The sequence below is a fragment of the Toxorhynchites rutilus genome, chromosome 2 (assembly GCF_029784135.1).
Source record: "Toxorhynchites rutilus septentrionalis strain SRP chromosome 2, ASM2978413v1, whole genome shotgun sequence".
Classification (NCBI taxonomy): Eukaryota; Metazoa; Arthropoda; class Insecta; order Diptera; family Culicidae; genus Toxorhynchites; species Toxorhynchites rutilus.
This window is the reverse complement of record NC_073745.1, coordinates 60212448-60240339: the sequence shown is the minus strand read 5'-3', so window position 1 is coordinate 60240339 and position 27892 is coordinate 60212448. Positions and strand designations below refer to the sequence as shown.

The 27892-nt window shown below is 39.0% G+C and overlaps 1 protein-coding gene across 3 annotated transcripts in view; it reads right to left on the bottom strand.

The window, feature by feature from the left end:
- The window catches only part of LOC129771529 (transcription factor sox-2), a 222051-nt gene that overhangs the window by 105585 nt on the left and 88574 nt on the right, over positions 1-27892 (bottom strand). The gene's annotated exons all lie outside the window — the stretch shown is intronic.

Sequence of the window (27892 nt, the reverse complement as noted above, 5' to 3'; positions counted from 1 at the left end):
CGAATTTCCGCAACTGCCTTTACACAGCCCACTTACAAGCTACAAAACCACCGCCACTCTTTCTCACTCTTATCGGATCTAATGTCATGTCACGAGTTTATACAGCCCATCACGTCCTGTGATCAACTGACTCTCTTTCCCCCCACCAATCGCATTTAAAAAGCCATTTCGATTTCAATTTTCGCTCAACAGGGTGGTTGTTGTTTCGAAAGATAACATACACAGGAAAAATGGTCCATTTTCACCAACTTCCGCCTCTGTCTAGCCGAACAAAGCTCCGCAACAGTAAGTCAGCAGTCGGAAAGAGAATCGAATTTCGGAGATGGAATTCAATAGCGAACGGTGAGTGAATGGATGTCATTTTTTTCGACTAAATTTATGTTTGACAAACAAAGCTTCTTTGGAAAGTAGAAAATACAGAGTGAAAAAAATGTGTAAGAAAAGGTTGATGGAACGCGCTGAAATACAGTAAAAAAAATCACGAACAAAGAGCGAGAACATGTTTAGTTACATTGGCAAGAGCAGCCGGCGGCTTTTATGTTTCGTCCGAACAGAGCTCTTCGTGGCCGGATTCAACGTCAATTGAGCATATCGGAAAAAATAAACGGTACGGTTTCGAACGTACGCCACTTGATTTGTGACGGTTCACTGCAGCCAATGGACGCCTGTTCTTGTTATTCAAATCTGGTCAATCGATCAATCGGTTTATCGGTTCTTCGTACCAAAATAAATCGCTCTGATTATTCATTCTGGCGAGTTTTATGTGAATGTAAAATAAATTTCGCTATAGTGGTAGTCATAGTCGTGCGAGACGACGTACATTTAATATCTGTGGGAAATGAAAACCTCATCATCGTCGCAACGTGACAGCTCTAATCTGTTTCTGACATGTAAACCAACACCGCCACCCAAATATTGCGTGACGGAACAATCCACGCGGATGTTCCCATCCGCCCATCCGCTCATCCCACCAGTGGGCTGCTGGTGGCGAACACACAAAGCCCAGATAATAAATTCAAACAAAACTAATCTAAATTATCATATTTTCGAGAGGGTGAAGTTAAATATTTGCCAACAATCGGATCCTCTTTTTGTGCGTATGTTCAAACGCGCGCGTATGGTCCCGTTCCTTCTTGAAACCCCAGCACAAGCTGACAACAGCCGAACGCGAACAGGAGGGAGATGATACCAGACACACACATACGGGAATTGAAAGTGATGCCACGTGACCGAGATTAACCCTCTTCTCAACACATCATTTAATCGAAATCGGTTTTAATTGAATGATTTCGTACGAGCTAACTTGAAACCAATCAAAACAAAACGCTTTTCGGGGCATGTGGCCGCAGTCTGCGAAGCGGAACTTGGGCGGTGCGTCAGGTCTTGTCAGCTCCCGTTTCAGGGATTTATCAGTCGGTGGCTGGCATTATTGGTTTGGGTTGGATTGTGATAATCGCATTTGCAATTTGAAGTTGTGTAACAAATATTATTCACTCGAAACACGTTTACTTGAGTCACACTAACCCGAATGTAACGAATACCCGAATGCAACATTTACACGAATATTTTTAAGGTTTAGCCTATTCGAAAAATACGAAGTAAAATGGAAAATTGTAATGACGAAATTTTTACTAATGATGCAGGAGACTTGGCTGTTTAAATAAGTGCAGGAACCAGTCACATGTAAAGATCATTGAATGAAAAAAAAATAATCTAAGACACGAATGTCTCGAAAATGTGAAAAGAAGAAAACAAAATGTGAACTTTATAGATTTTTTTCTTTTTCTAAATATGTGCTGTTCGTTCGTGTTTATTTGTTTTGTGTGATTTAGATTGGATTTACCATATGCAAATAAAAAAATTAAATAATTTCAGAAAATTATTACTTCTATGATGAATGAAAGCGCGGTCCGCGCTCAAACGAAACCCATCCCAGGTTCCACCATTCGCCGAAGGCCTCCCAATCTATGGTGGGATAGCCAGTGTTCCAAGCTTTATCAGGATAAATCGAATGCATTTAAAGTTTTTCGGAAACGTGGAACCATTGGGAATTTTCAAACATATTTTGCCCTTGAAAATCAATTTAAAAACTTGATCAAAGGGAAAAAACGTGCTTATTGGCGGAATTTCGTAGGAGGTTTGTCACGAGAAACGTCAATGAAAAAATTATGGAAAGTGGCTCGAAACATGAGAAATCGCTCTTCAACGAATTAAAGCGAAGAATATTCACATCGATGGATTTTTAATTTTGCACGGAAGGTTTGTCCTGATTCCGCTCCTGTGCAAAAAATAGTTCGAGATATACCACAAGATATCTTGATTCCGAGGTTTCGATGGTAGAATTCTCTCTTGCTCTCCTTTCTTGTAACAATTCTGCTCCAGGATCGGATCGAATTAAGTTCAACTTGCTGAAAAACCTCCCTGATGTTGCGAAACATCGCTTGTTGAATTTATTCAATCGGCTTCTGGAGCATAATATTGTTCCAGATGATTGGAGACAAGTACGAGTTATAGCTATTCAAAAACTCGGAAAGCCCGCGTCCGACTTCAATTCGTACCGCCCAATAGCAATGCTGTCTTGTATACGGAAATTGTTGGGGAAAATGATCTTGTTTCGCCTTGATCGATGGGTTGAAACAAATGGCCTACTCTCAGATACACAATATGGGTTCCGCAGGGGCAAGGGGACGAATGATTGTCTTGCGTTGCTTTCTTCACAAATTCATATGGCTTACGCCGAAAAAAATCAAATGGCTTCAGTATTCTTGGACATAAAGGGGGCCTTTGATTATGTTTCAATAGAGATTTTGTCAGACAAATTACACAAATTACAAATTACGGGATCTGCCGCCTCTATTGAATAAAATGTTAAATAACTTGCTATGAGAGAAACATTTGAACTTTTCTCACGGAGATTCGTTAGTATGTCGGTTCTCTTACATGGGCCTCCCCCAGGGCTCATGTTTAATCCCCCTTTTGTACAACTTCTATGTACGCGACATCGACAATTGCCTTTCACAAAATTGCATCCTCAGACAACTTGCAGATGATGGAGTGGTATCTGTCGTAGGATCAAACGAATCCGACCTGCAAGGACCCTTACAAGATACTTCGAACAATTTTTCAACCTGGGCCATTGGGCTAGGGATCGAATTCTCCACGGAGAAAACAGAGATGGTGGTTTTTTCTAGGAAGCATGGACCAGCAAAACCAAAGCTTCAACTTTTGGGTAAACCGATCACTCATGCTATGGCATTCAAATATCTTGGGGTCTGGTTCGACTCCAAATGTACTTGGGGGGCCCATATTAGGTATCTGAGTAAAAAATGTCAACAAAGAGTAAACTTTCTCCGTACTATTACCGGCACCTGGTGGGGAACCCATCCCGAAGATCTTATAATGTTGTATCGAACAACTATTCTCTCAGTGATGGAGTATGGCAGTTTCTGCTTTCAATCAGCTGCCAAAACACACCTCATTAAACTCGAGCGAATTCAGTATCTTTGTCTCCGTATTGCGTTGGAATGTATGCCCTCAACGCATACCATGAGTCTCGAGGTTTTGGCAGGCGTACTCCCACTAAAAGATCGCTTCAATTTACTATCTCTTCGGTTCCTCATCCGGTGTAAGGTTATGAATCCAGTGGTGATCGGAATCATTCTGGCTTCATGAGTTCATACCATGAATTTATCTCCATGCAGGTTGATCCTTCTTCGTATATTCCCAACCGTGTCTGTTTTCCTGACTACATCAATTCCTCTGTACATTTTGATCTGTTCATGAAGGAGAAATTCCATTAAATTCCAGATTATCTTCAATCGGGGATCGTTCCTAAGATTTTCAATGCAAAGTGTGGGCGTAGCAATTGTGGTAATATGTACTTTACTGATGGGTCCTCTATGAATGAGTCCACAGGATTTGGAGTGTTCAACGTATTTTTAGCACCTCACACAGCCTTCAGTGTCCTTGCTCAGTATATATTGCTGAATTGGCAGCGATGTACTGGGCGCTGGAAAGCGTCGCCTCACGACCCGTTGAACACTATTACATTGTAACGGATAGTCTCAGCTCTGTCGATGCTATCCGTTCAGTGAGGCCGGAAATGCACTCTCTGTACTTTCTTGAGAGAATACGAAAAATTTTGAGTGCTTTATCGCTGTTATGTCATTACCTTTGTCTGGGTCCCTTTACATTACTCAATTCCGGGTAAGGAGAGGGCTGACTCATTAGCAAAGGTGGGTGCAATTGAAGGCGATATTTATCAGCGTCAAATCGCCTTCAATGAATTTTATTCTTTAGTCCGCAAAAATACCATCGCTAACTGGCAACACAAGGGGAACGAAGATGAATTGAGCCGGTGGTTTCACTCGATTATCTCTAAATTAGCCTCAAACCATGGTTCAAAAGTCTGGACTTGAGTCGGGACTTTATTCGCACCTTCTCCCGACTCATGTTCAATCACTGTTCGTTAGATGCACTACTCATCCGTTTCAATCTTGCCAGCAGCAATCTCTGCATTTGTGGCCGAGGTTATCACGACATCGAGCACGTTGTTTGGTCGTGCGAGTTGTATCTGGTCGCCAGATCGAATTTAGAAAACTCCCTTCGGGCCCGAGGAAGACAACCCAATGTGCCGGTGAGAGATGTATTGGCTCGGTTTGACCTTGATTACATGTCCCAAATATATGTTTTCCTTAAAGATATCGATCTTCGAGTGTGATTGTTCTTACATCCTTTTCCCTCCATTTTCCCCTCCTTTTCGTACTTCGCGAGCTATCGGTTCCCTTCTTACTAACATTAGAATAAGTTAAATTGTTAATACATATTAGATGTGACGATAGGTTTAAGAATTCAGTGTGATGTGTGAGTATGAATGTGAATGTGAGTGTGAGTGTGAACATTGTTACAATCTCCTTACATCCCATCCTTTTCCTAAAGAAAATGTGTCACCCTTCTAAACTCGAGTCGACCGCGAGTAATCGGTTTCCTATTCCATTAACCGTAGAATTAAGAAAACATATTAATAGTAAAAATATAGTTGAGAGTTTGGCTTCTTTAAACCTATGTAACTGAGCCTGTAAAAATAAACGAGTTAACAAAAAAAACAAGTATTTTCTTCAGTATGGTGACCATTTCCGTTTGAGGGTGGTCCAAAAAATCAATGATTTAATTTTTTTTTTCTAAAAATGGCTTTTCTTCCAACAAGATCATAACTTCCGAACTACTCGACCGATTCAGATGACTCACACATCAAATTGAAGCCAATTAGCTAGTTTTCCTTAAAAAAAATATTGCACTTGCAAAAAACTGGATTTTGTTTCCGTGATTATGGATTGTATTTGTATTTTATACATTCGACAAAAAAAAATTTGGGGAACATAGTGCGATGTCCATATTTTTAAGTGATTTTTGATGTGCTGTAACTTCGTATGAAATCATTGAATGTAGATGGGATCTGCATCATTTTAAAGCCAAGAGTTTTGGAACATTTTACGAGCGAATTTCAATTTTGGTGTGTGTGGATTCAGTGGACAAAAATATCGAGAAAAAAAACGATTTCTTTCTGGTTTTTCAAAGATTTTGTAGACCAAATTTTGCCTAGGTCAGTAGCAAATCCAGATAACCTTATCAACCAAATTTGTTTGATTCCTAATACGTTCTTGTGGGACCTTCCAATACAGAGCTATTCTTGTTTGAATGAAAAATTGCTTCTTCATATTTGATGATGAATAGTTCAATAAATAATGAGCGCACCGCAAATCGAAACGCAATTTTGAAAACACTTCAATAATCTCTGTACCAAGACAAGTTGTTACTTTGGCGAAAAAAAAAATTATTTTTTTTTGCATCGATTTAAAAATATACCCAAACGGGGTTTTCAGAATCTACTGTAGTTCTGCGTTTATTTCAGTAAATTCTAATATTTGCGGACAAATTTTTAGCTGACTGTATCCCTTAAATATCTATGAACATTGCATATTGATACGATTAAACTTTTTTTGTCGATCGATCAAAGTTTGGAGTAAAATAGGGGAACACTTCATCGCAAATTGTACCAGGAGTACAAAATGCTATGCGTACCTCCGAAATGACGATTCACAACTTTCGTTGAAGCTGGAAAATGATGTACATTGCATCTTCATGCGTTGCTTTCCTATGATGTTACAGCATTTCAAAAATCACCCAAAATTTATGTTTCCCACTCCGTTCCTCTAATTGTTTTGTCCAGTGTGGTTTACATGGTTCAAAGACAAAGGACGCTGTAGTTTTTATATTTTTTCTCGGAAGCTGAGTTTTTTTGTAACACGGGATAAGATGCATAAACGACGTTTTTATGCATAATCTTCGGAAAAACACAGAAAAACGTATTATTTGTACCCCGTAACTTAGGAAACAACATCAATTTCAACCGTTCCATGTTGGTGTTCTAGGTATGACTGTCCCACCATGATTTTTTAAACCCGTAACCCCGTAAACCCTTGAAACCTTGAAAAGACCCATTATTTTATTTTCGAAGTGGTTTTCATCGGTTCAACACTCTTTCGAAATCGATTTAATTCAAATGTGGTCTCTGGCATATTTTGAGAAATAGCATTTAACGTATCGGGTCAAGTCGTCACAACTAAACATCAAAATTATCGTTTTAAATTCACCCTAATTTTTAGGGAAAAAAAAATAAAATAATGGGATACTTATTCGGGTGAATACGGCGGATGATTTAGGACACATGCACTATTTCTGGCTAAAAATTGACCCACGGTCAGTAAATTGCAATGACACCGTGCATTATTTCGTAGAAGCGTCCAACGAATTCTACGTGTTCCATCAAATGCTTCAATACTCTGAGATAATACAAATAGCAGACGTATTTGGCTAGCATGGCAGTGGGCGGAGCTAGAGCTCGGTGACGAAAGGTTCCTACGTTCAGTACGCATCAAGCTGTGGAAGGTCCGTATCTCTCTTACTTTCTCATTGGGGATAGATAAAATGAGTGTGCAATACAAAATCCCGCCACTTGTGAAGTGCGTTCAGTGATTTGAACCACAGAACTTCAATGAAACACTAGACAAACTAGCTTGATTTAAAAAAAAAGAACCCTTTCGCTGTGGCGCGTTGTGCTGGGAGAAGTATCCGGAGTTTTGATAAAATTCTTATAATTTCGGAAAAATAATTGTTCATAACTATTTTTTTTTCTATTTTACTTTGGCAAAAAAATTTAATTGGAAATCCACAAGAAATTTTAAGAGAGTGAATGATATGTGAGGGTGTATATTAGGGTGCCAATGAAAATGGTCATCTCTAACTTCAAAAAGTTACCCCATAAAAAATGTTCACCACCTCTAAAAAACACCCTATGCAAAATATCAGCTCAATCCGACTTAAGGGAGAGTGGCGCAAAGCGGTCAAAGTTTGAATTTTTTGAGAATCGAAAAATCATTCAAGGGGGGAGTAAAGGAAATCGGGGTTTTCGAATTTTTTTTTATGCCAAATGTCTTAAAATGACATGAAACGTCGAGATCTAGTGTAACCCCCGAAAACATTTTTTTTTGTCAAAAATCGGCACTCTGGGATTTTTTTTTTCGGAATATAAAACGAAAAGTATGGTTTTGGGTGCCAATAAAAATAGACATCTCGATTTTTCGGAACTTGCTACAAAATGTTGATTTGCACGATACACTATCCTATGCAAAATATTAGCTCATTCGGACTTCATTTACTGGTGTCACAATCGTTAAAATTTGATAATTTTTTTTTGAAAAACCAAAAATCACCGAAAATCGAGGTTTTAAAAAAAATTTTTGATGCCAAATATTTCAAAATTGCATTACTCGTCGAGATTTACAGTTATCTCGATTTTTTTTTGTCAAAAAAAAAGTTTTGGTCTGAATGATCGATTTAAAAAAAAAAATATTGAGATAACTGTAAATCTCAACGTGTCATGCAATTTTAAGACATTTGGCATCAACTTTTTTTTTCAAAACATCGATTTTCGGTGATTTTTCGTTTTACAAAAAAAAAACTCCAAATTTAACGTTTATGATATAAGTAAAATAAATAATGTCCCAATGAGCTAATATTTTGCATAGTGTATATTATTTTGCAAATCAACATTTCGTAGCAAGTTCCGAATGAAAAATCGAGATAACAATTTTTTTGGCACCCTAAACCATACTTTTCTCTTCGTGTTCCGAAAATTGATTTTTGACAAAAAAAATTTTTTTTCTGGATGACACTAGATCTCGACGTTTCATGCCACTTTAAGACATTTGGCATCAAAAATGGTTTTTCGAAAATCCCGATTTCCTTTACTCCTTGGGTGATTTTTCGATTTTCAAAAAACCCAAACTTTGACCGCTTTGCGCCACTCTCCCTTAAGTCCGATTGAGCTGAAATTTGGCATAGGGTGTTTTTCGATGTGTTTTGTATAGGGTAACTTTCTGAAATTTTAGGGTCGTTTTTTCCCCCATACATTCATTGGCACCCTAGTGTATATATTCGCCTTTTTAGTGAAAGAGATACTACTTCGGGAATCGATACTTCGGAAATATATTGGAATTGGTGAAACGTATTTTGGAGAGTAGTGTTTTTGTTGTCGAAAAAAACATGAAGAAGACTTGTGACCGAGTTTTCGTGACTTTGCACTGAAAACGTAGAGGAAAGAAGGTGTCATATTTACACTTTAAGAAAAAATATTATCATCCTGGTTTATTTAACATTGACACATCGAAATCTGTGAAAAACGAAACGTTTTCTAGTTTTCGCTTTAAAGAAATTATTTAAGGCGTAGTTTTTTTTTGTAGCAAGTTTAAATTTTTTGACCGATTCACAATATTTTTAGAACAAATGGGGGTTGTCATCTGTTCTAAAAATATTGAAAATCAGTCAAACGATTTGAATTATACAAATTTTCAAAACTAAGTATAATCATAATTGGCTGAAAAGTATAAAAACAACAAAACTCGAAAACCAAATAAAAACACACTTTCTTTGACTTTTGATCTATATACATCCTATATATTATATAATATATATATATTATTCTTTCATACGACTGATGTGTGCGGAAAAAAAATCGCGTAATTTCGAGCACATCGCGTAAAAGAAAATCATGTAGGGTAAATGATTTTGGTTTGTTCGATTTAGGGTGTTTTTACGCAACTAGTAAATACAAATCGAATTTTCTTTATGAAAATCACATATAATCGATTCGAGTTTGGGTTTTGTCCGGTTTTAGAAATCACCATTTTTGAATGAACGAATTTACAAGTAGGTGTAGCATTTATCATTGTTTAAGTTTACTGTCATCATATTGGTCCTAAATTAAGCATTTTTCAGAATATTGCCTGTCCTAGGGCATTTTAAAAGTATTCACCTTAACACACTCAACATGAAGAAACTTGATTTCTGTTATGCGCGAAGGACACAATAAACAAACTGTAGCGCGCCAAGCGGTTACCATATAATTTAATAGTTTGGCTCTGTAAATCTGATACAAATGGTGTGTGTGTGTGAAACATGATGACGCGCGAGCACTCGCAGATTTTGTTTTCGCTTAATTTTGAAAGAATTGCGAATCCCTCGAAATTACGTCATTTTTTTACGTAATTTCGAGGGATTCGCGTAAAATGAATTAACGGAAAAAACGCATAAGAATAGAGTCCAGTGTATACAGCCATTCCATGCCGAACCGATATATTGGTTCTCACATTTTCGTGAAAAATGATAGTTTTGTTCCTTATCGCAAAATATTAGACCCGTTTTTTTTATTTTAGGGATGCACATAGTTATGAGTTTTTAAAAAGTCATTTTTGGAAAAAAAAAAAAAAGGGAAAACATTGATTTGAAGAAAAAAAAAAAAACGCTATACCAGTTTGGCATGGAATGGTTGTATATAAAAATAACGTGTCACGATGTTCGTGGTCGAACTCCTTCGAAAAGGCTGGACGTATTCTTATGAAATTATACACAAAACACTTGGTAGGCATCAGAATGGTTAACTACAGGGTGCGTGCGGAAATTTTGCAATGAATTCCAAATAGCTGTATATCGACCGTGTGTAGCAACTTTTTTTAAAATAAAATCCTTTACAAATGTTTCATTGAAAGTTTCAAAGAAAATAAATAAAGTAAATTTCAGTACATATACGATTTTTAAATAATTATTTGATGACATACATCACTTAGTGCAAAATTACCGCACGCATCCTGTATATATGATACCGTTGTTCGTTTTTCAAACAGAACGAATTTATTTACGTTGTCGAATGACAGATGGCGCTACGTTCGCTTCATCGAACCTTCATCCAGACATGCACGACTTTCTGGATGAACACAATAAATTATTGAAATTCCTCACATCACACATACTCGGATTGCAAGGTGACGATCACGCTATTGTCATCGATACTTATAAAAAACCGACTGGAGAGCACGTGTGTAGATCCAATGCCCATGTCATGGAGTCATTGTTGGAATTATGGTAGGTGGCTGCACAGCGACGCGAGAAATTGTAATTCGAAAAAGAAACAATAATCGACGCTCTTCATCTTCTACAGTGACCCTAAAGTTTCTAAGATTCGCCTTCTCAACGTAGTATTACTTGCGTCCTTTTTATTAGTACGTAGTTGAGATTTATATGTCAAGCAACAGGCATTGAATGTATTCTAAGTGACCTGCTTTATAGCGAATTCGTTTTTAAAACTGAGTCAGTGCCAAACTGACTCTGTAATAAAAAAAACGTTTTCAGTTTCACGAATGCGTTGGTTTGTTGGTGTGCGTTATATAGTCTGATTTGTTTATATTTACGACGGCAAATGTACAGTGTCGACGTCTGGTGGTGATATTAGTGCTTGGGAGGTAAATTGTTCTCCATCAGATCAGAAGGGCCAAGTGCAGTGTAAACATATAAAAGTTTGAATGAAAATTTGTACTTCATATTGTTCGATTACCTAACACATGTAGTTCTGACACTCACTTAACCATTTGTCGATGCATTTCCTGTTTGTTCCACAAATAATTACTATTATAATATAAAATCATCATTAGACACAGTTTTCGTTCAATATGTTTCTGCGATATCGGAAAAATCCTCTTATTTAATCACATAAAATAAATATTCGATACGTTAAAGTAAATTTTCATTCATAATTTTGATTTTGAAATTTATTCCACCTGAATATCCATCATTATTTTCACCTCCCAATGAAAGCACACGTAGCTTAATGCCGTCTACTCGAATATACTCTTCAAAATCAGAATCCGAATTGGATTACGCTTCCAATAATACAAAAACAAAAGCAGCAGGTTTTCCATTTTCATAGTCTTTATTTTTAGATTTTCCAAAATAATATTCGGAACTTGACAGTTCAGTATAGTTGTATTGGTGAACCCGAGTGCCAACCCGTGAAACATCTCAGTGCGAAACTAACAGTTTTCGGGGCGAACTAGTGCGACACTGAGTGCGAAACTGAGTGAATAAAAAACGTTTTGACAGCAGTTAGTGCGGCACTGGGGTTGAAACTGAACAAAAACGAATTCGCTATTAGAATATGTGTGCAAATCAGAAAAAAGATTCATTGACGAAAAATCATCTAGCCGAATATTGCATAAACATTAATAATAAACCAGATCTCGCCCAGGTACTGGATGTACATAATTATGAACTTAATTTCTCATTTTCAATTAATGTTTACGGACATGCGGTTAGAGGAGTCGAAATAAACAAGAGAGTGGAGAGAGCTCGATGGGTTTTTGGGTGTATCGTATGACGATTCGACTCAATGTTGTACCAAAAAATTCATGGTCAACATGTACGGAAAGGGAGCAAACAAACGATTGAATCCTATGGCACTATAAACAGGTACGGCGTGAGTAAGAACACATTCACTTGCGAGATGCTGTCATGAGCAATGCCGACACAGCCTTTGCTATTGCCAGGCAAAAACCCAATGCATTTTTATGACATTACAGCACGTGTGTTCAAACAAAAATAAAATCTAAGCTTCGATGCAACGTTTCACGTATTCGATCCGTTGCTGGATGTATCCGATTGAATTGCAAACGTGAGGATTATCTCGTAGACACATTTTTATTTGAATCGAATTGTGAAATTATAGCAACATTGCCACGTTACCAAAAATTATAAATGAAAGATAGCTCACCCGTATTAAATATGTGTTCTATGTTACAGAGTAACAAATTTTCTACAAATGGGGAAGAATGTTGAACGAAATTGTATTCTATAATGATGTTATATTATGTATAAAGTTTTCTGAATCTTTTTCGTTCGTTCTATCACAATCATATCCGATATATTAATTTTATAGATTGTTAAAACATTCAAACACACATCAGTTATTTTTATTTAACAACCAAAATAAAGCATGTCCACGTTAAATTTCGGACACCAAGATGATGCCAGTAAAACAAAAATTCACGTAATACAACAAAACCGATTGTTTATTTCAGTAAAATAGACTTATATCTAAAACAAGGAAAGCTTTTTTTTCTATTATAGTGACTTTCAGCACATTTCGGCTGGTTCGTCACTTTTACTTCCATTTTTGGAAGAATGTCGGGAGTGAGAATTGAACTCGTGATCTCTGTGTGAGAGGTATGGATGTTACCACTACGCCAGATCGCCTCCACAAGGAAAGCTTACTTCGATGTTAATAACGATGTCTGTAAAATTCACGAACTTTCTTGGGAACATCTGTCATTAGGTTCCGTACAGTATCCTCAGATATGCTGGCGGCGGCGCTTTTCCATCTCCCCTTGAAATCATTAATGCCATTGGCTTTCTTCTTAGTTTCGAATAGTTTTCGCTTAATCAGAGCCCAGTACTTTTCCACTGGGCGAAGTTTTGGACAGTTCGGTGGATTTGCTGTTTTTGGCACATATTTGACCTCATGTGCATTATACCATTCCAGGATGGATTTTGCACAGTGACAAGAGGCCAAATCTGGCCAAAACAACGCTGGAGAGTCGTGGCTTCTTATGAATGGTTGCAACCGCTTCTGGAGACATTACTTCTCGTAGACATCTTTGTTGGTAGTGCCGGTAGAGACGAAAGATTTGGATTTTCGGCCACAACTGCATATGGCCTGCTAAACCAAGTACTTTTTAGGGAAATTTAGACTGCTCCTTGGTCCGGAAACACTCGGCTACGGCATTCCTTCGCATTGCAGTATAAAAAGCGAGACCCGGAAGCTGTTTGAAGTCTTCGAGAACATAAATTGCATCGTCCATTATGGTGGATGAACATTTTTGCACAAACTGTGTGTAGAACACCTTAGCACGGCTTTTTGCAGTGGAATTTTGCTTATCATCACGATTGGGCACCTTTTTCACTTTGTACGGCTTCAGTCCATGCCTCTGCTTCACTTTTTGTACATATGATTTTGATTTTCCAACCTTTCAAGCCACATTTTTAACTTGATACATTTTGGATTTAAAAACAGAAGACATGCACTAGTCGATGTCTGTCACAAGAGTGTATTTCTCTTACCAACTAACTTACGAGCTAAGTTCGCATATTACATGTTTATTTATTATCATTGTTGTCTACAACAAGCGTCGAGCGGGGCGGTATGTTATTGTTGTTAGTTGTTGGAGGTCGTATACAGGGAAGTTTGGCGTGCCATAATAGCGTTCAGCCGATGTTATGAAATTAGTTGGTTTGGGGGATTTCCGTAAGGAAATCAAAAGTTGCTGACGAATGTAAAGATATGGTATGAACTTGTTGTTAGATATGGTATGCGGAAAAGTGGTTATGTTATGCGGAATTGAGGATGAGAAAGAATGAGGGTCAGGATGTTTTGTGTTTAATTGGAATTGAGGTTAGTTAGTATGCTACACCTCCCCTCTTTAGGAGAATGGTGTAACCATTCGGGAAAAAAAAAGGATAAAGAGATATTATACCCGCTGAGCTTGCGCTTACAAATGAAAAATATATTCAATTTTTTTTTTTTTACTAGTTTTGTGCATATAAGTTTCATGCCTTGATTAGCCTATTTTTGTGTACTATCGTTTGCTTGCCTGTTACAGGATGCTTAATAGTGCAATTAGTATTTTCTATATTTATTATGCTATATGGTCCTATATAAAAAGGATATAAATCTATCATGTTTGAACTGGACCCTATTTCTTATATTCGTTCCGTTTCGTTTTTATAAAAACAGATTTTCTATACAATATTGCACTACTGATTGTGGTTTCATTATTCATAAAATAATTATTAACAATTGATACAACATGTGGTATACTCATTTCCTTCGCCGATTGCCCGAAGTAACCAGACGAAGGAAAGTCGCGTCCAAGTTCCGTTATCGGTTACCGCGTGATTGTTGTTTTTTTGCCGCTGAAGAGTTCATTTCACTATCTGGATAGTGAGTGAAGTGCCCTGCCTGCAAGTGGATAAAGGCTTTCATCCTCGGAAAGCCAAGCATTGGTTTTTGTTTTGTCGCTGCTTCGCCGACATTGGAGATTTCGCCGAGTCATCGTGCCAACAGTGACAGTGCGGGTAAGCTTTCACCGACGACTGTGTGTAGTGGTGTCGTAGGCACATTCCCACCACCAACGAGCTTTCAGCACGCTCCCGTTCATCTGCACTGGAGTGCGTTCATAGGTGAATAAGATTGAATATACTGAGAGAAAATATTTAATAATTATAAGTTTTTTTTTTTTTGTTTTTGTGAATTATTTTATTGTGAAATATTGTTTAAAAAAATACTTAGAATATAAGTGAAAATTTAAAATGGCAGAGAGTGGGGGACCTTCGGATATGGAGGTCTCTGACTCTAGTTCCCTCCTAACAGATAAAAAAAAGTCACTCAAACGTGTTCCAAATACGGAAGATACTTCTTCTGGGGACGAGTCAGCTAACCCTACCAAGCCTCCCTCCAAAAAACTAGCAAATCTCCCATCTGCCCTTAACGATCCCACTCTACCTTCAACCTCGTCTTCTCCCTCTGTTCTTCCCGCTCCTTCTCAACCTTCGCCTTCCCACTCTCAATCCCCGTCCTCGCCTTCCCCCCCTGTTATTCCCACTCCCCGTGTAAAGGTCTATCCAGAAGATGCGCCCGGAACTGGTCCCTGGGTTGTTTTCTTCAGGCCTAAGCCAAATGGAAAGGCGTTGAGAGTCATGCAGATCGCGAAAGATCTGGCAAGGTATACCTCCGTTTCGGAAATTTCGAAGGTTAGACCAAACAAATTGCGAGTTGTCGTGAATGATCGAAAAGACGCAAACAAGATTGTTGTCGATCAGCATTTTACAATTGAGTATCGGGTCTACATACCCTCTCACATAGTCGAAATTGAGGGTGTGATAACCGAAACGGGCTTGACGTGCGAATACATTACGAGTGAAGGTACCGGCCGTTTTAAAAAACTGCCCTCGACGACTGTTAAGATCTTGGGTTGCCGCCAGCTCGGAACAGTCTCCCATGAAGGAGAAGAAAAGAAATTTACGCCGTCCAACTCGTTTCGAGTCACCTTCGCTGGTTCAGCTCTCCCTGACTACGTGATGGTAGATAAATTGAGGTTAGCCGTGCGACTTTTTATTCCAAAGCCAATGACTTGTCTAAAGTGCAAGTCAGTTGGTCACACGGCTGCTTATTGTGCCAATAAAGAACGATGTGCCACTTGCGGAGAACAACATGAGGGGAAATCCTGCAGTGCGACTGAGCATAAGTGTCCATATTGCGGGGGATCCCCACACGTGCTCTCAGCTTGTGAAACATACAAGGCTCGCTGGGAGAAACAGAAGCGCTCTTTGAGGGAACGCTCTAAACGCACTTTCGCAGAAATTTTGAAGGGCGCTTCTCCACTGGCTCAAGAACAACAACCAATCAATACACACAATGTCTTCGCTACTTTGCCAGTTGACGAAATGGAAGCGGATACAGCTAACGGGGGCACGCCGTTTATTTCTCAAGGGAATCCCCGGCGCAAAAATGTGACCACTCCCAAAGTTCAAGGACAAGTCCCTCCGGTGATACCCCCTGTTAGCTTGCCCAAAAAATCGAGTGCAGCGGATAAGCAAAATCAGGTCCCTCCTGGCCTCCGTGGTAATAGTTCACCTTCGAACGACCCAGCACTCGAGGGGACATCAAAAACCCCAACTGTCCCTGTTTTTCCGTCAAGTTCAACTTCCCAATCGGGATTTATAAAGTTGTCTGACCTTGTGGATCAAATCTTCACGTGTTTTAATGTTTCCGACTCCATCAGAACCATTGTCACCGCAATGCTTCCAGTACTAAAGACAATTTTGCAGCAATTGATGCAAACATGGCCCCTCCTTGCAATGATTATCTCTCTTGATGTCTAATTTAAATAGAGAGGTCGGAGATATCACTGTTTTACAGTGGAATTGTCGTAGTCTTATCCCTAAATTGGATACATTCAAATTTCTAATTCATAAACTCAATTGTGATGTTTTTGCTCTATCCGAAACCTGGCTCTCTTCTCAAAATGATCTCTCTTTCCACGATTTTAATATAATACGCTTGGACCGTGATGACAGATACGGAGGGGTACTATTGGGGATCAATAAGTGTCACTCATTTTTTAGAATTGACCTTCCACCTACTGGAGGGATCGAAGCTGTTGCTTGTCATGCAAACATTAAAGGCAAAGACCTCTGTATAGTCAGCTTGTATTGGCCTCCGAGAGCTGCGGTTAGCCGCAAGCAACTTGTTGACATGTGCTCACTCCTTCCTGAGCCACGATTAATATTGGGAGACTTCAACTCTCACGGAACTGCCTGGGGGGAACAGTACGACGACAATCGTTCATCGTTGATATATGACCTTTGTAACAGCTTCAATATGACCGTTTTGAACACTGGGGAAACAACACGTGTACCTAAACCTCCTGCTAAACCAAGTGCTCTTGACCTCTCGCTTTGCTCGAATTCACTATCGTTAGATTGCAAGTGGAATGTAATCCAGGATCCCAACGGTAGTGACCACTTGCCAATCAAAATTTCTATCACCAATGGGTTGAATTCTTCTGAATCAATAAACATGGCATACGACCTCACAAGACACATTGACTGGAAAAAATATGCGGACGCGATTGCTCTAGCCATCAATTCCAGAGATGGTTTGCCTCCATTGGAGGAGTATAACTTCATTTCTCGTTTGATCTATGACAGCGCGGTTCGCGCTCAAACGAAACCCATCCCAGGTTCCACTATTCGTCGAAGGCCTCCCAATCCATGGTGGGATGGCCAGTGTTCCAAGCTTTATGGAGATAAATCGAATGCATTTAAAGCTTTTCGGAAACGTGGAACCCCTGAAAATTTTCAGAAGTATTTGGACCTTGAAAATCAATTTAAAAACTTGATCAAAGGGAAAAAACGTGCTTATTGGCGAAATTTCGTGGGAGGTTTGTCACGAGAAACGTCAATGAAAAAATTATGGAAAGTGGCTCGAAACATGAGAAATCGCTCTTCATCCAATGAAAGCGAGGAATATTCACATCGATGGATTTTTAATTTTGCACGAAAGGTTTGTCCCGATTCCGCTCCAGTGCAAAGAATTATTCGAGATATACCACAAGATAGGTGCGATCTTGATTCCGAGTTTTCGATGGTAGAATTCTCTCTTGCTCTCCTTTCATGTAACAATTCTGCTCCGGGATCGGATAGAATTAAGTTCAACTTGCTGAAAAATCTCCCTGATGTGGCGAAACATCGCTTGTTGAATTTATTCAATCGGTTTCTGGAGCATAATATTGTTCCAGATGATTGGAGACAAGTACGAGTTATAGCTATTCAAAAACCCGGAAAACCCGCGTCCGACTTCAATTCGTACCGCCCAATAGCAATGCTGTCTTGTATACGGAAATTGTTGGAGAAAATTATCTTGTTTCGCCTTGATCGATGGGTTGAAACGAATGGCCTACTCTCAGATACACAATATGGGTTCCGCAGGGGCAAGGGGACGAATGATTGTCTTGCGTTGCTTTCTTCAGAAATTCAACTGGCTTACGCCGAAAAAAAACAAATGGCTTCAGTATTCTTGGACATAAAGGGGGCCTTTGATTCTGTTTCAATAGAGGTTTTGTCAGACAAATTACAATCTCGGGGTCTGCCGCCTCTATTGAATAATATGTTATATAACTTGCTTTGTGAGAAACATTTGAACTTTTCTCACGGAGATTCGGCAGTAAGTCGGGTCTCTTACATGGGACTCCCCCAGGGCTCATGTTTAAGCCCCCTTTTGTACAACTTCTACGTAAGCGACATTGACAATTGCCTTACACAAAATTGCAGCCTAAGACAACTTGCAGATGATGGAGTGGTGTCTGTCGTAGGATCAAACGAATCCGACCTGCAAGAATCCTTACAAGATACTTTGAACAATTTTTCAACCTGGGCCATTGGGCTAGGGATCGAATTCTCCACGGAGAAAACAGAGATGGTGGTTTTTTCTAGGAAGCATAAACCAGCAAAACCAAAGCTTCAACTTTTGGGTAAACCGATCACTCATGCTATGTCATTCAAGTATCTTGGGGTCTGGTTCGACTCTAAATGTACTTGGGGGGCCCATATTAGGTATCTGAGTAAAAAATGTCAACAAAGAATAAACTTTCTCCGTACAATTACCGGCACCTGGTGGGGAGCCCATCCCGAAGATCTTATAATGTTGTATCGAACAACTATTCTCTCAGTGATGGAGTATGGCAGTTTCTGTTTTCAATCAGCTGCCAAAACACACCTCATTAAACTCGAGCGAATTCAGTATCTTTGTCTCCGTATCGCGTTGGGATGTATGCCCTCAACGCATACCATGAGTCTCGAGGTTTTGGCAGGCCTACTCCCACTAAAAGATCGCTTCAATTTATTATCTCTTCGGTTCCTCATCCGGTGTAAGGTTATGAACCCATTGGTGATCGGAAATTTTGAGCAGCTGATCGAGCTAAATTTTCATTCTGGATTCATGAGCTCATATCATGAATTCGTCTCCATGCAGGTTGATCCTTCTTCGTATATTCCCAACCGTGTTTGTTTTCCTGACTACATCAATTCCTCTGTGCATTTTGATCTGTCCATGAAGCAGGATATCCATGGAACATCAGATTATCTTCGATCGAGGATCGTTCCAACGATCTTCGATGCAAAGTATGGGGATATCAATTGTGATAATATGTACTTTACTGATGGGTCCTCTATGAATGAGTCCACAGGATTTGGAGTGTTCAACGAATTTTTTAGCACCTCACACAGTCTTCAGAATCCTTGCTCAGTGTATATTGCTGAATTGGCAGCGATACACTGGGCGCTGGACAGCGTCGCCTCACGACCTGTTGAACACTATTACATTGTAACGGATAGTCTTAGCTCTGTCGAAGCTATCCGTTCAGTGAGGCCGGAAAAGCACTCGCCGTACTTCCTTGAGAGAATACGAGAAATTTTGAGTGCTTTATCCAGACGCTGTTATGTCATTACCTTTGTCTGGGTCCCTTCACATTGCTCAATTCTGGGTAATGAGAGGGCTGACTCATTAGCAAAGGTAGGTGCAATTGAAGGCGATATTTATCAGCGTCAAATCGCCTTCAATGAATTTTATTCTTTAGTCCGCAAAAATACCATAGTTAACTGGCAACGCAAATGGAACGAAGATGAATTGGGCCGGTGGCTCCACTCGATTATCCCTAAGGTTAGCCTCAAACCATGGTTCAAAAGTCTGGACTTGAGTCGGGACTTTATTCGCACCTTCTCCCGACTCATGTCCAATCACTGTTCGTTAGATGCGCTACTCTTTCGTATTAATCTTGCCGACAACAATCTTTGTGTTTGTGGCCAAGGTTACCACGACATCGAGCACGTTGTTTGGTCGTGCGAGCTGTATCTTGTCGCCAGATCGAATTTAGTAGTCACCCTTCGGGCCCGAGGAAGGCAGCCCAATGTGCCGGTGAGAGACGTGTTGGCTCGGTTAGACCTTGATTACATGTCCCAAATATATGTATTCCTTAAAGCTATCGATCTTCGTGTGTGATTGTCCTTATACCCTTAGTTTTTCCTTTTCCTTTTCCTTTGTGAGAGATCGGATCCCTTCTTAAGAATAAGATGGAATGTAAATACATATTAGATATAAGATAGGTTTAAGAATTGAGTGTGATGAGTGTGATTGAGAGTGTGATTGAGAGTGTGAGTGTGATCAATGTCAACATATCCTCATATCCCCTCCTTTTCCTGAAGAAAATATGTCACCCTTCTAAACTCGAGTTGACCGCGAGTAATCGGTTTCCTATATTATTAACATTAGAATTAAGGAAAAATGTATATATACTAGTAACAATACAGTAAGGAGTTCGGCTCCTTTAAACCTATGTAACTGAGCCTGTAAAAATAAACGATTTAAATAAAAAAAAAAATGTGGTATACTCTTCAAAATTTAAAAAGTGAATGTTTAAAAAAAGATATATAGTTTTCAACTGGGTATTTGTTTTAAGGTTAGTATGAAATTATAATTTTTATTGACTCAACGCGTATGAACTTCTTCGTTACTCGTCTCATCTCTGTCTAGAAGAGTGGACATGTGAGTACGGAATAAAGTTTCTGAACTAATCGGTACAATGCGCTAGAGCAATTGCCTTTCGTTCTTTTAATATCCATTTTATATTCCTTCGCTAGTCAGCTCTTGTGCTGCTGCATTATATTCACGACCTTTTATTTAGGCTTATTTTTCTCTTTTATCTTTTTTATCTTCATATTCTCTTATCTTCTTATCTAGTAGAGTAAACTCGAGTGTTTGACTTCCATTTTATTTAATTATTTCATTTCTTTCTCTTTTCTAGAAGAGCAAACTCTTATGTTTGACTTCCATTTTAATAAATGTGCATTTGTGCATCATATTTTTTTTTCGCTTCTATGGGTCTTCATAAATTTTCGGACTCTTGACTCTCAGGTCAAGTCCTTATAAAGTCATTACTACGCTTCGTCAAGAAAAAGTCAGAGATATTAAAGACAATCGTGCTATTTGGAATTTCATGACATGAAGTTGATCAGACTTCTGCCACTAATTTTCTAATAATTCGAAGTTTTTTGGAATTAGAAATTGGAAATATAATTGGAAAAAGAGAGAAAAAGTAAAACATATCCAATTTTTAAAATTTCAAGAGTATAACTGATTTATTTATTTTTAGTGCATTTTGGAGTTTTATACAATGATTTCATACATGGAAATGGCATTGTTGACGATTTCCTTTCGTGTATGATAATGTTATCTTATCTCTTATGTATGTGTTCACGAGATTCTTATTTCTCATGTTCTTGAAAAACATTTAGATATATATATATATATATATATATATATATATATATATATATATATATATATATATATATATATATATATATATATATATTTATTTATAAGAATGTTTATTTATTCTTCGCTTGCATTTCAATATAAAAACTCTATTCATGTATTCTCATTACCATGATATTAAATGTTATTCTTTAACCTTGATTTAATATCCTTACACAGCTGATGAAGCTGCTTTGCATACAACCTATTTGTTGGCAAAAAAAAAAAAATTGTCATATTTTGCTCATTGCCCATAATAATAATTTTAAAATATTATTGTTTCTAACGACTTCTTTGTCTTCAATATGTTACTTTCATCGGTAACTGTACCGAAATTCATTAATTCCTTGTCATTTTTAATTCGATATTTTACTTTCTTCGGTAATTTATTTCTCGTACTAATAAAATAAAAAGTTATTGTACTGATTCCTTTTTTTCATTAAATATTGAAAATATTAAATATTGAATTCATCAAATTAAGAATTAAATTTGTCAATCAATAAGCTACGTCGTTGTTACAATTGTATGCGAGGGGGCGCTAGCCATGAGCCTCGATTCAATTAAACAAACGAGCGCGCTTGAAAATTTGTTTATCCTACATTATGGTATATATTTTGGTGCAAGCGCGTAACGCGCGCTGCTGGTCACAATTGTTATTATTATTATTTGGCCTTAACCGTCGTATCGGCCGCTTTAGAAGGTCGCGATTCACAAATTGTATCGCTTCCAAGGTTGTATATATATATATATATATATATATATATATATATATTTGTCTGCAAAAAAAAAAAAAACAATTCATTCAAGCCTCATTAGGCCATGAAATTATATGTTATTTCATATTATATGCATCTAGTGGCATTTTGGTAATCGAAAAAGCTAAATGCTCGCTGATACAAACTGTGCTTTCGAGGTGTGTGCTTCAATTCTAAGTCGTTTTATCTCTTCGAAATATATAACGAAAACCATCTTAAAAAAATAGAAAATAAACTACTAAACTCATCCATGTCCATGCTTTCACAACACTCGGTCTATCATCAGAATCGACTACTATCTTTCTTATAATATAATAAAGTGAATTAATGGATTTATTTTTCATGTCATTTTCATTTATATATAAAAAAATGCTTCTCCTTTGTTTTCCTTATATTTTAGGGGGTGGCCGCAATCGCTTGTGCGGCTTTTAAAGCCTCTGCGCGTACGCACGTTTTATAAAGTTTATACAGGTTGGCTATAGCACCTACTACTAGGATTATCACAATCACCCATAATAATATTTCTTGGGTCGCATGCATCTCGGTGTGATGCTCTACGTGATTTAGTATTGTGACTTGTGGGTCACCTTTATTCTCTATTTTTTTTGAGTTGAAGAGGCCCATTTTTAGGTCACACATGCGCGTAATTTTTTCCTATTTATAAAATGTTTTTTTTTTGAATTTCTAATAATCCTATCTCTTTTTTTTTCCCAAAAAACAAAAAAAATAAATTTTTCCTTGTGGTTCTTTATCGTTACCTGCTTTCCCTTATTGGCTACTGAATGACTCACTACCTGCCGTTTCGATGTCGTCTCTACGTCGTCTCGATGCCGTCTCTCCTGCTTGGTTCGCTGCAGCGTCCTTCCGTCGAGCTGCCTACTGGACTGCTTCCTTTTTCTCTGCGGTCGATTAGCAGCTAAACCTAGTTAGTTTGCCGGTGCGATGTTTTTCTTGACTCGTCGTAGGTGTCGCTTCCCATATCTGCTCTCTGTACTGCTTCCACTGATCTATCGCCTTCTTCGATCGATTACATTCACCGATTAATTACATTCAGTGCGATTATAAGTATCAACGAAATCACTATATTGCGGGAATGCATGTTTAAATGCTAACTAAATGTTACCCGGTGGTGTGATTTCCCTGCTTACACTACCGCTTACTGTGGCCACTGTTACCACTTGCTGATTCTAACATGTCTTTCACTTTTTTCTGCATCCATTTGCGTAATCAAATTGAAATTGTACCGCCACTTTCTTCTTCCAAGCGAAATAAGTTTGTAGATCACTGTTTACACCTCAATTGGTTTCTGTTCAATCGCTTTTCCGTTAACTAGTAGAAAATTAGGGTACCAAATGGCTCACTATTCATTTTTGCTTCTTTCAGCATATCACAACACTTTCCGGCTGACCCTTGGTACCGCACAGATCACTTTGTAATGTCCAAGTTCTCGATTAGGCCGTAAACTATCACGGTGATGCAGGATCGTGAATCGCGGTCGCCATGATACATTTCGGATTTAAAAAAAGAAGACATGCACTAGTCGATGTCTGTCACAAGAGTGTATTTCTCTTACCAACTAACTTACGAGCTAAGTTCGCATATTAAAGGGTGTGTCACATCAAATTGCATCACGGAAAAAACGCTGTAGAAATTCGCCCAGTAGACCGATCCTTTTGAAAATTTTAGACAGTATAATAAAAATTATTAAACAACTTTTGGCATTTTCTTTTTATTCATACTTCGAGCCCAAGCCCGCATGCTCACACCTTCCTCTTTACCCCGTCCATAAGGTTCTGTACAACGTCAGGTTGTAGTTTTTTTTTAACAGAAATCCATTTTCTCTTGAAGTCCGCCTCCGATTTGACAACTTTTGGGTTCTTCCGGAGGGCCTGCTTCATAATCGCCCAATATTTCTCTATTGGGCGAAGCTCCGGCGCGTTGGGCGGGTTCATTTCCTTTGGCACGAAGGTGACCCCGTTGGCTTCGTACCACTCCAAAACGTCCTTTGAATAGTGGTACGAAGCGAGATCCGGCCAGAAGATGGTCGGGCCCTCGTGCTGCTTCAATAGTGGTAGTAAGCGCTTCTGTAGGCACTCCTTAAGGTAAACCTGCCCGTTTACCGTGCCGGTCATCACGAAGGGGGCGCTCCGCTTTCCACAAGAGCAGATCGCTTGCCACACCATGTACTTTTTGGCAAACTTGGATAGTTTCTGCTTGCGAATTTCCTCCGGAATGCTGAATTTGTCCTCTGCGGAGAAGAACAACAGGCCCGGCAGCTGACGAAAGTCCGCTTTAACGTAGGATTCGTCGTCCATAACCAGGTAATGCAGCTTCGTCAGCATTTCGGTGTACAGCTTCCGGGCTCGCGTCTTCCCCACCATGTTTTGCCTTTCGTCGCGGTTAGGAGCCTTCTGAACCTTGTATGTACGCAGGCCCTTCCGCTGCTTGGTCCGCTGGACGAATGAACATGACAAATTCAGCTTATTGGCGACATCCCGGACCGAACTTCTCGGATCACGTCTAAACTGCTTAACTACGCGCTTGTGATCTTTTTCACTGACGGAGCATCCATTTTTGCCGTTCTTCACCTTCCGGTCGATGGTTAAGTTCTCGAAGTATCGTTTTAGTACTCTGCTGACCGTGGATTGGACGATTCCCAGCATCTTACCGATGTCCCGATGTGACAACTCCGGATTCTCGAAATGAGTGCACAGGATTAATTCACGACGCTTTTTTTCGTTCGACGACATTTTTCCAAATTTACGAAAAATTGAAGGTGAAGCATGGCCAACGTGATCTGTACACTCTTATCTGATTATAAGCGAAAGCTGAAGATATAATTCCTAAAAATTAAATTTCTACAGCGTTTTTTCCGTGATGCAATTTGATGTGACACACCCTTTACATGTTTATTTATTATCATTGTTGTCTACAACAAGCGTCGAGCGGGGCGGTATGTTATTGTTGTTAGTTGTTGGAGGTCGTATACAGGGAAGTTTGGCGTGCCATAATAGCGTTCAGCCGATGTTATGAAATTAGCTGGTTTGGGGGATTTCCGTAAGGAAATCAAAAGTTGCTGACGAATGTAAAGATATGGTATGAACTTGTTGTTAGATATGGTATGCGGAAAAGTGGTTATGTATAAGAATGCGGAATTGAGGATGAGAAAGAATGAGGGTCAGGATGTTTTGTGTTTAATTGGAATTGAGGTTAGTTAGTATGCTACAAACTGAAAGGTTGGAATGTTTCTCAATAATGGCAACCACCTTTCGGTCCATCTGTCGGGAGCATACTTTTCGATTTGTTCCGCTTCCAATCTTCCGATCCACAATTAAGCGCTGGTCAAACGATTTGCACACACTAAACATGGTACTCCTCGGCAGTTTTAGCTTTTTGGCGAGATCGCGTACCGACAGTGTTGGATTTTGCTGCCGTTTGCGCAAAATACGTTTGCATACTTCCACTTGATTCGACGCCATTTTACCAAACTGAAGAAGAATGTAAACATGTTGGACATCGAAATAAAGAGGAAGGTTTCAGCTGTCATGTAAGTGGAATATTTCATTGATTAGTGAAATATTTCATAAACTACACTGAAAGAAAAGTGTCCGAAATTTAACGTGGACAGGCTTTATGCACTAGAAATAACTTATACGGCAGAACAACATTTGCCGGGTTAGCTATATTTCATGATCAAGCAAACCATTTGTCATGCGTAAATGCGAAAACAGAATAGAAACATACGGTATGAGGCATGATGTCGACGCCAACCTCTCTCAGTTTCTATTCTGTTTTCGCATTTTCGCATGACAATTGTCATGACAAATGGTTTGCTTGTTCATGATATAACAAATATTGTGAGCAGACAGAAAACGATATAAACAAATTTTTTTTTGGTTTCAATACCTAAAAATCACACAAAATTCATCTAAAACAGACATTTGAGGTAAGTTTCATATTTTAAAGTTCAATTAGTTTTAGTTATTCGAAATAGCTTTCATGTTTAAAGCCGAGTTTTGTTTTTCAGTTGCCCTTTTTTCATGGAATTGTTACATTTCAAGCGTGTTGGCGAGCCAAGTTCGTTTTTCAGAACGCGCGGTTTTATTCTCGCCTCATCCTCCCAATGAAGACTAGCAGATAAGAGGGTTTTTTTTTTTTTTTTTTTTATTTCTGTATTATAGTGATTTTCAACACATTTGGCTGGTTCGTCACTTTTACCTTCCATTTCGGAAGAATGTCGGGAGTGAGAATTGAACTCGTGACCCTTAGCGTGAGAGGTATGGATGTTACCGCTACGCCAGATCGCCTCCTCGATAAGAGGGTTTTGTTATATGTGAGATAAGGGTTGAAAATGACACATCATTGAAAATAGTACAATGTTGCTATTGTACATCATTTTCCAAATTAAAAATTTGGTACACACCCGTGCCATCGTTCCCGGAGAAATGGAGCGACTTTATACATCACCTGACAACAAGCCCACTGAAAAGCGTATTATTCCCACCCCAGCTTCCTTTCATTTAGAGTAGTTTCCTATTACCAGACCCTCCAGACCCCAAATCTTCCCCTCTATCCACCAACGCACTATCGTCGCACGCGCGCAATTCAGGCACACAATTGGGACAAAAACTTGTACGAAGTTGTTTGGGTGTAGGTGTGTTCTCATATATAGGTATGGTGTCATTTTGAAGGGCGCATTGACAGCAGCGGCAGCAGCAGGGATGTGCGGGTTGTCCCACTTTGGCCACCTGCCACAAGCAGGAAATCCGAGGCCGAGCTCAAACTCCGTGCTCACAGACTGAGTGAGCTCGGTTCGTTGTGTGCTGAAAATGCATATGCCCCATGAATGTCGTTGAGTGAATGAATGTGTGTGTGCAAGCAGTAGAAATCGGGAACAATGTATCTCTTCTCGTTCACTATTTCTCATTATGGAAATGTTATACATATGTAGAGTGTGGGCGAGGGGTGGCTAGGGCTCCGAGCTTTCGTCCACCCAACATCCTCGCACTTCTTCCGGCAGTGCTTGTGCTTGTGTATGAATACATGGTGAAAGGACCCTCTGTTCGGTATTGTAATTGTGAACGAGCAAGCTGAAAACACAACGGCAGCACAATTCCATTCGTTTCTTGTTTGCCGACATTATGGCTGAATAATGTTTTAAAACTCGTAATAATAGCGACTCTGTACGGACACATTGTGGCCAGGACAATGTGTGCCGAGCACAATCCTGGACGTTTTATGCCGTGTTGTGATTCATTCCAGCACTCGTTGTTCGGTGTTGGAGCTCTGAGCGGGATGAAATTGCAAATGGCGTTGCTGGGAAATGTTACTCGTTTCGATGGAACACTAAGGGCGACACAATGAGGTACCCTTACGTAATAGAAAATCTTTAAAGAAATGATCAGTGACAGATTTTCCCTCACTGAAAGTACTAACCCCGCAATCGGTTTATAAATCACGACAATCGATTTCCCCCAAACATATCTCGTGCCTCAAATTCGATTGTTATTCCCTGTCGATGGCATAAATTTAACTAGCTCCACAGAAGGGAAAGGAAAAAGTTCTAGAAAAACAGTCGCATACCATTTACATCGTTATCATAAATTTTGTATGTTTTCACCTTCCGAATGGATTATGTATACATACATATTTTTTTACTCTAGATTTTTTGTTGCCGCGTATTGAAATGACAGGCTAGAGTATTGAGCGCACCAAACAAATAATCGAAATCGAGAGTGAACGAACTCTCGGGCCCTTCTCAAATCCTTACTTTTTTTACGGTTCTCCACTTCGGGAAAATCATCCCGAGCGGGGATAAGAA